We start from the raw sequence: 14,444 nt of genomic DNA, 5'->3' as shown, positions 1-14,444 counted from the left end.
TAATTACCTGCTGAATGAACAAATGGGGAGCAATTCACGGACCTCTCTTCAAACTTGTCCTCAGCTTGTTAATGTGCACCTAATAGGTATGACACATGGAATGTGATTGTCTTCTGGGAGCTGCTCAGACTTGTCCTAAAAAACGTCCGCATGACCGCTAAGGGTAAGTGCTCTGTATTAATATTCTCGACGCCTGAGGCACATGAACAACCACAGAAAGGACGGGGGAGGGGAGATCCAACCCAACCTCAGAGTAGATCAATTCAACAAGTTTCCATACCCTCATTACAGTCAAGCAGAAACTTGTCCAAGCTTAATATTACCGAAATACAAAAATGGAAAGGGCCATTTGCCCAAATTATAAACAGAAACACAGGACCAAATAAAAGCACATCAGCCTGGACTCGACCATAAACAGGGTACTAAAAACCTCTCCCTAAAACAACAATGACACACACTGTTAGAATGGCTACAATCCAGGCCCCTGACACTGCCAAGTGCTAGCGAGGATGAGGGCAACGGGAATCCTCCTTCCCGGCTCGTGGGGACGCATAATGGGACGGTCACTTTGGAAGACAGGCTGGCAGCTTCTTACAAAGTTAAACATAATCCAGCCATACGATCCAGCAATCGCACACCTCCTAGATAATTTACCCAACTGATTTAAAATATGTCCACAGGAAATCACTCCCGCAAACGGTGACAGCAGCTTTATTCATAAGCACCCAAAACTAGAAGCGATCAACAGACGGACAAGCTGCATCTCTCCAGACAACGGCACAGAGTATCACTCAGCAATAAGAAGAAATGAGCTATCAAGCCACAAAGAGACGTGGGGGACTCCTGAATGCTCAGCAACCTGGGTTATAAAAAGGCCCGCAGGTGACTCCTGTGCGTGCCCCAGTTTGGGTTCTGACATAGGAAGTGGGTGGGAACCGAGCCCCCGGTGATGGTCAGGCTGCTTTGGGGGCCACACTTGGAGAACCCCCTCTTGAGACAAACCGAGCAGTAAGAGCGGCCTCCCTGAGTGCTTCCTACACGCCAGGTAATCCCCACAGCACGTCTGTGAGAAAGGTTTTAGGGTCCCTACGTGAGACGTGAGAGGCTGCGAGAGAAAGAGCAGTTTTCCTCAGGCCACACAGTGAGGCCACGGGGCTGTGCTGTCTGTCCTGCTCTCAAGGGGCCGCGTTCCTGGATGACGTGCTTGTCCCGAGGCTGCTGTGACAAACGACCACAAACCAGGTGACACAAAGTCACAGTATTTACTCCCTCGCGGTGCTGGAGGCTGGACGTCTGAAACCCAGCAGGCCGCAGTCCCAACGGGGAAAATCTCGCCCTGCTTCTCCCACCTTCTGGTGGCTTCCATTCCTGGGCTTGTGGCCACATCACTCCAATCTCTTCTCTTCCTCTGTGTGTCTGTTATTTCCCTTTTTCTCTCTCTCACACGGACACTTATGATGGCATTTAGGGCCCAGCTGGATAATGCAGGCTAATCTCATCTCAAAATCCTTTGCTTAAATACATCTGCAAAGACCTTTTTGCTAAATAAGGTAAAATTTACATAGACGGGGACTTAGGACTGGCTATCTTTGGGTGGCCATTATCCAACTTACTACACATATTATAAATCAAGGTGAAGTTCAATGGATTTCTCCCACAAAATTGTAATAGACGAAGATTCTGACAAGGGTCTGTGTTGTCCTTTCTTATAGGAACGACCACAGACACTCACACGAAGTCAGTTGTAAATATGGTCTCTATGACCGTCTTCTAAACTACGTAACACTCAATCACACGGTCAATAGGCACCTTCATCAAGGCCAGAGAGTTCAGAAGGTTCCTGTTGGAAGATCCTGACCAGCGTCTTTTTTTTTTTTTTTTTTTTTTTAATATTTATTGGCGACTATTGGGGAAACTGTGCTTTTCCAGGACCCATCAGCTCTAAGTCAAGCTGTTGTTTTCACTCTAGTTGTGGAGGGCCCAGCCCACTGGCCCATGTGGGAATCGAACCGGTGACCCCGGTGTTATGAGCACTGTGCTCTAACCACTGAGCAAAACAGCCGCCCCCTGACCAGCATCTTTAAAGAGACTTTGGAGAAATTTTGAAGCGTTTTTGAGAAACGGACCCAGGAATGTTTGCTCGGCAGCTCTCTTTTACACTGAAAATTTCTGAAGAGTAAATCTACGAACTGAAGATCAAACACCTCTTCTGTTTGTTCTTAGGTTGAGGGCCACCTCTTTCAAGCCATTTAAACCACTGCTTTAAACTAGCCATTTACACTAGCGTGGCAAGGGCCTACAAATAAAATTGACAGAGTACTATGAGGTCTAATTGCTATCAGCCGGATGTTATCTTAAACATATGAGTATACTAATATCCCACCAAACAAAGAAACGTAAACATTGTGAAAATTTTCCTGTTGTCTCAAATTCTCGACAACTGAACTTGATTGATTCTTTCCAAATGAACACTGGCAATACTGACAAGAACAATGCAGAGTGCGATATGATGCAGGAAAAAAAACCTGTAATCGTGAGCGTCAGAAAGGCAGGCTCTGCGTTTACACCGCCTGGATCTGAATTCTGAATCTAGCGCTATCCCTGCCCTGCACCCTGCATGAGCTCAGTCACCCTGACTGAGAAAAGGGGCAACTGAAGCTTGGGAGAGCACAGTTTAAATGGATTTTCTCTCCATACCAAAAGCGTAAGATATCCTTTAAACCTCACCCCCACCCCAAAAAAAGTGATTTACTACAAAGGTTTAGCTGAATCAATGTTCAGTTGTAACTCTCTCTGGAAATTAAGAGAGAGACCTGCCTTCCAATACAGTGCACACTTGCAAACCTGACTGATTTATACCATGGCTGAGGCCCCCGGGGATCAGCTTCCCATGTCTTAGGAGTTCTACTGGCCAGAGTAACAGGAAGAATGAAGGAGCCCCTGGTACGTCTCTGCCAATCGGTCAGTGCAGGCTGGGAAGGGACTCCATGATGACGCACCAATTCTAAGCAGTGAGTCACTTACTTCTTGAAAAATAAGCCAAACCATGTCATTTTAAGTCAACAGAAGTCAATGTCAAATTTCGTGATCACACCTCGAACACAGGGCACGAGCTGCCCCGCTCACGACGGCAAGGAAACAACGGCCCGTTGCTGCCGGGCTGACCAGCAGCCGTGCGCGGTCCCCTGGGCCTCCAGCGGCCCCAGGCTTCTTCAAGTCCTATTCCGCCCACCGGTCACCAGCAGATTTCAGAGCTGCCCATCATTATGCCAGCACACCTCCCACTCTGTGCACCTGTATCAGAAAATTCTCTTCGAGAAGATAATGTTCCCACCTCCCCATCGTCCAAGCCAACAAGGACGCAAACGGTGAGTGTTCAAACACTGCAAGTTCCGACTGGGCGAACACAAACGGAAGGGAAGCTTGCCCTCCTACGTCCCTGGCCCCCTCAGTCTCCTTTGCTGGGTCCTCCTCGTCTCTGGCCGCTCACCCCTGGGAGCCCGCGCTCAGCCCAGGACTCAGCCCCGATCTCCACCAGCTCCCTGGGGGAGGGCGTTTGTCTCTGGCTCCCAGCGCCCCCACATGCAGACGACTCCCACTGTTCCTCCAGGGGACCTCCCCAGTCCTCCCATCACCGAAACTCTACCCCAAACACTCAGGCCACAGGTCGCTCTCCCCACACCTCACCCCTCCTTTCTACAAGCTCACCCTTCCACCCCTCCACCTTCCCGTCCCTTCTCAGCACCCCCCCACACACACAATTCCTGCCCCCTTCTCTGTGTTACCACAAGCGCCTGCTCACCAACCTCCCTGCTCACAGGTTCTACCGACCAGAGGGCTCCCTGGGAAACCTTAGCTCCCGCACTGCTCTGCCCAAACCCCAGTACCTTCCCAGCGCACTCGGCATAGGACCCAGAGCCCGTCACACACACGCTCGTCGCCTGGCCTCCCTGTCTCTGTGCCTTTGCACCCCATTCCCGCTGCTGGAGATGGTCCTCCCTGGATATAAACAAGCTTCCTTCTCACTCTCGCTGGACCAGCACCCCCCGCTGCCCCATCACTCTATCCCCTGATCATGCCTGTGTTTCTTCCGAGGGCTCAGCACCAGCTGCCAGTATGTACCTGTCTCCTGGTGCTCTGACGTCCCCACAGAGAAGGTGGCATGAAAGCAGGCTGTGCCGTCCTCTCTGCTGCAGCCCCAATGTCTACTGTGTGGCCTGTCAGTAGGAGGCATGCAGTGTTTTTTTTTTTAATGTATTAACCATTTTTTAAAATTAAATACGTTTATATCACCTGGGATATTTCAATTTCCGCACCCATCTTACACTAATAACAGGTATTCCTTGGGTGGTAAAAAAGCATTAAGAATGTACTCATCTTTCTGCCTTAAATAAAGCACATCATTATGAATAAAAAGAAGTCCTTTGTCTTTAAAACGAGTATTCCTGTTGAAGGAGAATGCACAGATGAAAAAAAGGGGAACCTACAGTATTTTTCAAAAGAACAATCTCTGAAAACAAGTGTCAGACATCCAAGAAAATAATGCTGTACTGATTTCTTTATCCCTGCAAGGGTTCATGGAGAGAAAACCCAGAAACACAACCCTCCGGGGCTGACCATGGCGACGATATCAAGAGCGCCAGCATGAAATTGCTGAGTGAATGCTGAAAGATTCTTTTTAGTCAGGGCAAGTTTTGCTGTAATGGTACCATTACAAATTTCGTACAGTAATAACACGGTACATTATAAGCTTGCTCAAATGATAAGCTCTTTATGAGGATTGGAAGTCTGCAGCCCTCTCAGACAAAGAGCTCTCTGTCTTTGGTTTCCTAGAAGTCACTAAGCTAAAACTCACATCCTGCACAATGCCCCCTGCGACTCCCAGAAGGCCCCGTGTGCTGCGGCTTCACCCCGGGGCCCCGGGCACTGAGCAGCCAGCGGGGGGCACTGGCAGACTCGGCAGCCTCGCCCCCGTGCCCATGAGATCGTCGCTGGGTTCTCACGACTTTTTGTTCCGAAATAAGTTCCCATGAACAGCGGAGGTGCAAAGACCGTAGGGACAGTTCCCGTCTCCTCACCTCACTCCCTCGAAAGTTCCTGTCTTATGGAACCAAGCTATGCATGTGGTAACCCAAGAAATGACCCTTCACACAACACTGGCAACTACACTACAGGCTTTCTCCAGGTTTCATGAGGTGCCCCACTGACGTCCCTTTTCTCCTCCAATCCAGCAACCGCCCTCTGCCCCCGCCCCGCGTGTAGTGGTTACGGCTCCTTGGTCTCCTCCAATCGGGGACAGACTTCGGTCTTCCCTTGCTTTTCACGATCCTGGCACTTTGGAAGAACACTGGTCAGGTATCTTGCACAGTGCCCTCAACGGGGGTTTGTCTAATGCTTTCTCACGACGAGACTGCAGCTGTGGCTTTGAGGGACTAACGCAGAGGTCACGGGTCTTCTGATCCATCACATCCGGGATTATGGGACACGAATGACTTAACTACTGCCTAAGGTGGGGTCTGCCAGGCTTTCCTACCACAAAGTGAATATTTTTTCCATTCCCTACTCCATTCATTAAAAGTCCAGCCCACAGTCGAGGGAGGGAAATTAAGCTCCAGCTCCAGGAGGGAAGATTATCAAAAACTGTGTGAACGGTAAAGCCAGTGTGGTCATTAATAAATACTCTGGAACTACTTTGTGTAAACTGAAATTGGTTTGATAAACAAATCTCAAGTTATGGTTCCTGACAACTAACAGAAGCTGAGGCTTAAAAAAAAAAGTGGGGCTTGAGCAAGATTTATAACCAGATCACACAAACAAGACATTTGTGAAATCATCAACTGCAGAGACAAAGAGATTTAAAATCTCATTTAGTTTTTGCTTTATAGTGCTCGTCAGTTTCATCTCTGGACAAAAGTTACTTGTTTGCATTATTACCCCCAGACAGAGCCCAGAGCCCAGAGCCCCTTTCTGGTGTAAGTGGGGGTGTCCCACACTCACCCCGACTGACTGGTCTGGCCCCACAACTCATGCAGTGAACACAGCTAAGAGGAGGGAGGAGGAGAGAACATGTAAAGCATTAACCCGTCAAACACACATGACGAGGGGACGCTGTGTGCCAAACTGGGCGTCCTAACTTGGAGTGACTTACTGGAAACACCGAGTCAAAACTCCTTTTCTGTCTTCCGCTGTCACAGGACAGGGGCTAAGTGACGCAATGCCAATTAATGAAAACGTAACCAGTCTCTACCGGAAACAACACTGGGTCCTAAGAAACGCTGTCAGAGCACAAGTGGCATCGATGGCTCTGAAGCCTGAGCGAGCAGAGGACATCTCCAGACGAGCCTGTAAACTGCAACGCTCCTCACCTGCCCAGAGGCCAGTTCTGGGTTTGGGTCTGGAAATTCGCTCTGTGACCAACATCTCAAGTGGTTCTCTTAGACATGGTCTCCCTGTGGTATAAGACCTCTGGGCAACGCTAATACACACACACACACACACACACACACACCCTTTCCCACTGAAAAGGGTCCGTGTGTCATACAAGTTTGAGAAACGCGGTTTACAGCACACACCTAAGCCTCACACTGCCTTACCTTCAACTGTTTATTCCTAACCCACATCACACTGCCGCCAGCACGCTCATTCCCTTGTGACTTTTTAGAGGCCAGATGGGTTCATCACTTCAACAAAGAGGATTCAATATTGGAATAAAAAACGTATACAAAGCTTTAACGTTTTGTATACGTCCATTTCTAGACCTCTTATAATGTGGAAGGATACCATCCTGACCATTCAGAATAGTCCAGAAGTCCAGCTGCCTTCGGACAAGGGGTGCCCTGGATGCACTGTGTCCCCGACTCACTCCGCCTGCCCCATGGCCCTCCGTTCTGTCCTGTGTGCCCTGGTTTACTCCCATTAGGTAGTGAGGTATTTTTCACATAGGTTAGTCTGTTTTCACATTCTGATAATAAGTTCTCAGAGCTCATTTTACTCTCATTGCCTGAAAATGGCTTGAACAGCCTTTGAATACTGATTGGTGATTTAAAAGGTAGACTGTCCGCTTATAACAGGATTGGGGTGATGACATCTGTGATCTCCAGCTTTTCAACTATACAGGAAATGCTCATCAGCTAAGATAAAGAAAATGATATATTGAACCACCTCCTGATAATATGGCTAAGAAGCCCTTTTCCGTCAACTAAACAGACGTTAAATAGAAGGGTGACCAACATAGAAAGCCTAGAACACCTCTCACATACTCCCTACTGAACTTGAACATTCCGAAGACACACCAATTTGCCCTTGAACCCACCCCACCTACCTCCCAACCTCAACACCCTGACACACCAAATGGTCAGACCATTTCAAAGATGTTTATGTGCCTGTGGAAGGTTTTGTTTTGCCAGTAAAATAATTACAAGTCCAAAGCAACTAATGTCTCCCTTTGAGGTGAATTCTGATTTGTTCTGTCAGAATAGTCTTCTCTAAATGGTAAAAGCAAAAAAACAGGGATGCCAAGACCACCATGCTGCTACAAATCATATCCCAGGATTGACATCTACACGTCAAGATCTCTGCAGAGTCCTCCGGGATGAGCTCTGAATGGCTTCGTTTTCAGATGGGGGGGGGGGCGGGTTCTCCCCCAACAGCCCCAGCAGTTCACAAGCACTGGCTCTGTGCCAAGCACCAGCTATGACAACACGCGTCATCTCAGCGAATCCTTGAAACAGTCCTGAATCGGCAATTTCTGATCCCCTTTTCAAAGTACATGAAGATCCAGAGAAATCAGGCTCCTTGCTGCCCGACGTCACACAGCTGGTGAAGAATGAAGTGAGCGCACTGTGACTCACGTGCAGGCCCACGAGGCCCTACCTTTGCTTCCGTCAGGAGTCACGCCACGTGGTCTCCTCCTTCACCCCCTCCCCTTGCTCCCACACTCCGGCAACGTCGGCCCCCTTGCTACATCTTACACACATCAACACACTACTCTACTGTTGTCTCTCTGCACCCGGCCCAGCCCCCCCAGAACACAAGAGAGCAGGGCCTGTGCCCTCTGCACAGCTATGTCACCAACAAGGACAGTGCCCTGAGCACAGCAGATGTTCCCATTTTATTTGAAGAAATGAATGTATGTGCATATAGGAACTGGTTGCAAGTCTTTCTAACGCTTAGGGTACTGCTCTCTGACTTCTTAAGTAAAGGATGACAGGAGATCCAGAGTGATTGATCTAACTGCAAACAGGAAATGTACGCCGTGAAGCTAAGGCCCCGGAATGGACTGTGTGAGGTGACAGCAGTGCAAATGGTGAAGTAACGCCCTCCACAACGTCTCTCCTCCATAAAAGCAAAGAGAACACAGGCAAAAATTGTTTGAGGCAACTTTTTCAGGACTCTGGATATTGGCCAAAGGCTTGCAGCAATCCAGGAAGCATTTATGCAAGAAAAATAGTGAAATTTTGGTAACAACAGTGAGCTTTGTGGCATTTTGACTTGCCTGACTTCTATTCCCTGTTCCCTAGCCATGTGGGAACCTTGAAAACCAAGAGTCCACAATCACGGGAAAACCGGCAGCCTGGCAGCCATTGGAGGGAGCAGAACAAGGCTGGAGCTCCTTCAAAGCCCCGTTCCCAGGGAAGTGTCATTTCCACTCTCTGGTGGTTCCCTAGAAGATCCCACTCTCAAGGCTATCTTTATCTGCCCTAATTCAGAGCCCTTCCATTGCACACAGCCTACGGGAGTGGGGTTAAGGTGGAGGTATTTGTCAAAAACCATCACAGGCAATTGTTAAATATCACGCTGCCAGAGGTAATGGCTAGCAGTTTGGGCAAAATATGCGCTAACCAAAAAGCTGAAAAAGAAAAGCTGGGTGTGAGGAGTCTGTAAGGGACTCTCAGACATTTGAATCCATTCCTGGGAATCTCAGGCCACTCACATGTGCGGGACTATGCACATGACAGGGGAAGACCCGAGAAAACCCTAAGCGCTCACATGGCTAATGTCCAGTCAAGTCGAAGGTGAGGCTAAGGAAGAGCTGAAAACTGCGTGATGAGGGACAGAGCCCCTCAGCAGAGCCGGGGAGACTTCTCAGTTCCAGGCATCGAAGGAAATCTCCATCCAATCATTAGCTGACCACTAAGCAAACCCAGCAGAGGTTTTAGTGACCACACACACAAAAGAATACAGACGTAACAGAATTAGTTCTAAAAAAGTCACTAAACAAACAACAGCAACAACAACATCAAACCCTGGGGAAGGAACAGCACTGAGGTCCAGAACTGCTATATTATTTCAAATGTCCCGTTTCCACAGAAGTTATGAGACATGCAAAGACGAAAGAAAGTATAGCCTAGCCACATACAGGGGAAAAGAGCAGGCCATAAAGAGATAGCAATGATTAAAAAAAAAAGAGCCAAATAGAAATTCTGGAGTTGAAAAGTACAACTGGAATGAAAAATTCACAACAGATTTGAACGGGTAGAAGGAAGCATCAGTAAAGCCGAAGATCGGTCGATTGAGATTATCCAGACTGAAGAGTAGAAAGACAAATAAACTAAGCAGCTTGAGCATATGTATCATGGCGGTCCCAGAAGAAGAGCAAGAATAAGGGACAGGAAGAATATCTGAAGAAATAATGGCTGAAAACTCCCCAAATTTGATGAAAAACAACCCACACACCCAAGAAGGTCAACAAACTCCAAGTACGATACTCAAAGAGACACATTATAATCAAACTGTTGAAAGGCAGAGAGAATCTTGAAAGCAGCAAGAGAAGCAACTCATCACATACAAGAGATTCTTAACAAGATTAACAACTGATTTCTCATCAGAAACCATGGATACCAGCAAGCTTCCATTCAAAGTGCTGAAAAGAAAAAGACTGTCAATCAAGAATCCTTTATCAACAAACCATCCGCCAAAAGTGAAGGAGAAATTAGGGCATTCTCAGATAAACAAAACGGAGAATTTTTCACTAGCAAATCTGCCTTGTGAGAAATATTAAAGAGAGTCTTTCAGAAATGAAAGGACACTAGACAATAATTCCAAGACACACGTATAAAGAGCCCAATAAGGGTAACTACATAGGGAAATATAAAAGACAGTATACAAGTATTTTTTGGTCTGTAACTCTTGTTTTCTCTAATCTGATATAAAAGACAACAGCATAAAGCAATGATTATAAATCTGTGTTGACAGGCATACAATGTATAAAGATATAATTTGTATGACAACAGCAGCACAAAGGAGTGGAGAGAGAACTGAGCTACATAAAAGCAAAGATTGTATATAGTATTATTTAAGTTGGTATTAATCTGAACTATGTTATCAATTAAGATGTCAATTACAACACTCAGGACAACTTCTAAAAACATAACTCAAAAAAACTAAAGTAAAAGAACTGAATGACAAAAGAGTGAAATGTATATAAAAATCTCTATCACATAAAAAGGCAGCATTGGGGAACAAAAAAGACATGACACAGAAAACAAAGAACAAAATGACAGACATAAATCCTACCCTATCAGTAATGATATTAAATGTAAATGGATTAAACACTCCAATTAAAAGGCAGAACTGGCAGAATAGATTTTTTAAATGCTACAACTGCAGACATTGCGAGTTCAGTTTCAGACCACTGCAATAAAGCTAACAGCGCAATAAAGTGAATCACACACATTTCTTTGTTTCCCACAACTATAAAAGTTATGTTTACACTATACAGTAGTCTACTAAGTATGCAATAGCATTATGTCTAAAAAAACAACGTACATACCTCAATTAAAAATACTTTATTGCTGAAAAATGCTCACCATCACCTGAGCCTTCAGCGAGTCGCAATCGTTTTGCTGGTGGAGGGTCTTACTCTCCATTTGTAAAAAACAAAATAACTGTGACGAGCAATTAAATGAGGTATGACTGTATATACTATCTCCAAAAAATATACTTTAGATTCAAAGACACAGGCTGAAAGCAAAATAATGGAAAAAATACACCATGCAAATAACAAAAAGAAAGCTGAAGTGGTTATACTAATATCAGACAAAATAGGCTGTAAGACTAAACAAAAAGACTATTAAAGGAAAAGAAACTTTATAATGAAAGGGTTCATCCATCAGGAAGATGTTACAGTTATAAATATATATGCACCCTACAACAAAGTCCCAAAATACACGAAGCAGAAACTGCTATAATTGAAGGGCGAAATAGACAATTCAACAATAATACTGGTAACTTCAATAGCCCACTTTCAATAATGGACAGAACTAGACAGACAGTAACGAGGAAAGAGAACACTGGGAATCAACATGTAAACCAACCAGACCTAACAGACAGCTACAGAACACTTCACTCAACAATAGCAGAAGACACATTCTTCTCAAGTGCACATGGAACCTTCTCCAGGGTAGAACACATGTTAGGCCATAGAAAGTCTCAATAAATTTTAAAGAACTAAAGTAATACAAAGCACGTGCTCCAATCATATGGCATGAAATTAGAAACCAGTAACACGATGGTTGTTCTCAGACGCTGCACTGTGCATGGTCTCACTTTCTCTTATTTTCTACTTCCCCTTCATGTCCTTCCTGCTCACTGCTGATACAGTCCTTACATAGTAACCCCCTTTTGGGGGCGCTAATTTGCCTCTCTGATCCATTAGAAGCTTGGAAATTGAACCACCGAACGTGCAGAACAAAAGGTAAGGCTCAGTATACCACCACAAGGGGCCCTGCCTTGAAGAAACGGGAAGCAGCAGTGGTCGGTGTTTGGAGCGTCTATGCCAGCCTGCCTGGTGCCTGGCCAGGTAAGTTCCTGGGCAGCCTGAAGGAAGGAGGAAGGCACCACTGTTCCACAGATCAGCTCCACGACAACCAGCAGTTAAGAAATTATTTCTTCTATGATTAAAGAAGAAAAAGACCCCAGGCTTCTGATGGAAGGATGCTCACAATTCCTCTATACGTCAGTCAGACTAAAAAGGAGGACCTTCTCTTTGTACATATTTTGCCTTAACCCCCATTTCCCTTGGTGATATGCCTTCCCATAAAAAGAACATCACTCATACTGCCCTTCCCTGTTTCATACAGCGCGTAACGACATCTGGCCAGCGACGGACACATATACACCAGGGCTGGTACCACACAGCCTCGTGTGCAATAGGCTACACCACCGAGGTTTGTGCAAACGCTCTGTGATGTTCGCACAACGATAAAATCACCTGCAGGACGTATCCCCACCACTAAGCAGCGCACATCTGTCTTTAAAATCAGTATCACAGGGTTTTACACTTTAACATTTTTTTTACCTATTTCAGGAACATATATTTTTGTCTTCTCAAGTAACCAAAGTCCTTGAGGGAGAAAAAGGCCGTTCCCATTTCATTCTTCTTTTGCAATTTCCTACCGGTTCAGAGGGCAGTGCTGGGTCCATTAATGATCCCTAATGAACACTTACTGGTTAACTCAGCATCACAACCAGTATATCCCAACACGCAGGTGTGCCAAGATAACGATCCCTTCATTTGGGAGCGAGGGGTGCAGTGGTGAGGGGTTGGGGGAGCAGGAGCCCTTTTGGGGCACTCGCCTCCATGTGTGTGCCACGATGTGAAAAAGGGTGGGAAACGTTGGGTTAAATGACTGATGAGAAACACTGCTGAAAAGAACTGGGACTAGCCTGAATGTCCATTAAAAAAAAAAATGAAGCTCTGTATGTACCGAATGGAAAATCGCCCAAGACAAGTACGTGAAAACCAGCAAGAGGCAGACAGTGTACAGAAGATGCTTCCATTCCTGCACAAGGCAGAAGACATGCAAACTTACTGCTTATAAACGCACAGGGCGTCTCCATAGGACATGCTGACTCATGAGAGAAACCCAGGGCTGGCGAAAGGTAGAGGTGGCAAAACTGGTCCCTGGAAACCCTGGTACTTTTGAATTTTGAATCATGTGACAGCATTAGCTATTAAAAAACAACAAATGTTTTCAAGTTGCCCAATCCATCTATGCCTAGCTCCAACACTCATTAGCAATGATTATTTTCTACCCAAAACACCTTCATTACTAGCCAACGTTGAGTGAAAATAATAAAAGCAAGATCTGGATGCTGATTATCCAGCTGTGGTCAGTCTGTGAAAAACCCACTGTGTTTTACACGTGTCAATGATCTGTGCACTTCCCACAGGCCTAATATACTTCAATAAAAAGTTCATAATACAATAGGTTACTTAGGTCAATGTTTTCTTTTTGTTCCCTCTTACTAAAAAGGGTAGTATAATATTTCACGTATTTGCCCAAATAAAATAAATTATTGTTTTAAAATGTTCAGTAATGTTTCTCGAAGAACAACTCTGGTATAACTTGAGTTAATAATGGTGACCCTGGGTGGCAAGGGGGAAGCAGCCTTGCCAGCTCCTCCCAGACGTTTCCAGCAGTTTGAACAGCCTCCAGGCCCATTCTCTTCACTGGCTGCATGTGGGAGGTTTCAAACAAGCCTTGAGAAGCAGTCCCAAAAACTGCCTTATGGCTTGCTAGTCATACATTGAAATCCCAGTTTTTCATTATGACAATGAAGTCTTTAAAGCCACTTATCGAAAATGCCAGGGTCCTAAAAGACAAAGAAAGAGGCTGTGCAAACGTTCCAGGTGAAAGGGAGTCTCAAGAGACGTGACAACCAGCTGCAGTACCAGACCCTGTGCTGGATCCTGTAATGGAGAAGGAAAAATTGATACATGGGATTTCACTGACTCAACAGACAAAATTAGAATATAAACAGTAGGTTAAAGTATCCACATTAAATTTACTTAAGCTGTGGTTGTAGAAGAGAATTTCCCTGTTCTTAGTCAAAATCCATTGACACTATTTAAAGGGCCACAATGCAAGTTATTCTCAAATGGTGGGGGGTTGGTGTATGTCTCTGAATAGGGGGGACGGGGAGACACTGGGGGTACACAAGCGAATGAGAACGGAATAAAATGTTAACAGGTTAATCTAGGTATCGGGTGTATGGATGTTCTTTGCACTATTTTTTCTATCGTAACTTTCCTGCGATTTCCAAATAAAGTTTTTGAAAGCTATGTATTAACAGATAACCAGCAAAAGAATCAACACAAGCTTAGCAGTGAATCTGGATTTTGATGACAGTTGCACGAGCCATTTTAATTATGTAAAACTGTAATTCTAAGGCATTATTGCAATTTGCAAAAAAAAAAAAAAAAAAAAAAAAATACGCCTTCTGGCTGGGTTTACAGTAGAGCTAAATAAGTACCTTCCAAGACCCAAAGCTTATAGTAATTGCCTTTAACACAAAACTCCACCTCAGCATGTGAGCCTTAATGGAGAAACTAGATGTAAGGAAGTGCAATAGAAGTTCCTGACCCACAGGCGGGATTTATCACACTTGAGTGATGAACACAATAATACATCCTAATGACTTAGGTTAGATGCACTTAGAGC

General features: G+C 45.4%; 1 protein-coding gene across 1 annotated transcript in view; it reads right to left on the bottom strand.

The window, feature by feature from the left end:
- The window catches only part of CHSY1 (chondroitin sulfate synthase 1), a 58,741-nt gene that overhangs the window by 27,785 nt on the left and 16,512 nt on the right, over positions 1-14,444 (bottom strand). The window lies entirely within an intron of this gene.

The sequence above is a fragment of the Rhinolophus sinicus genome, linkage group LG13, assembly GCF_036562045.2.
Source record: "Rhinolophus sinicus isolate RSC01 linkage group LG13, ASM3656204v1, whole genome shotgun sequence".
Classification (NCBI taxonomy): domain Eukaryota; kingdom Metazoa; phylum Chordata; class Mammalia; order Chiroptera; family Rhinolophidae; genus Rhinolophus; species Rhinolophus sinicus.
This window is presented reverse-complemented; position numbering and strand designations above follow the sequence as displayed.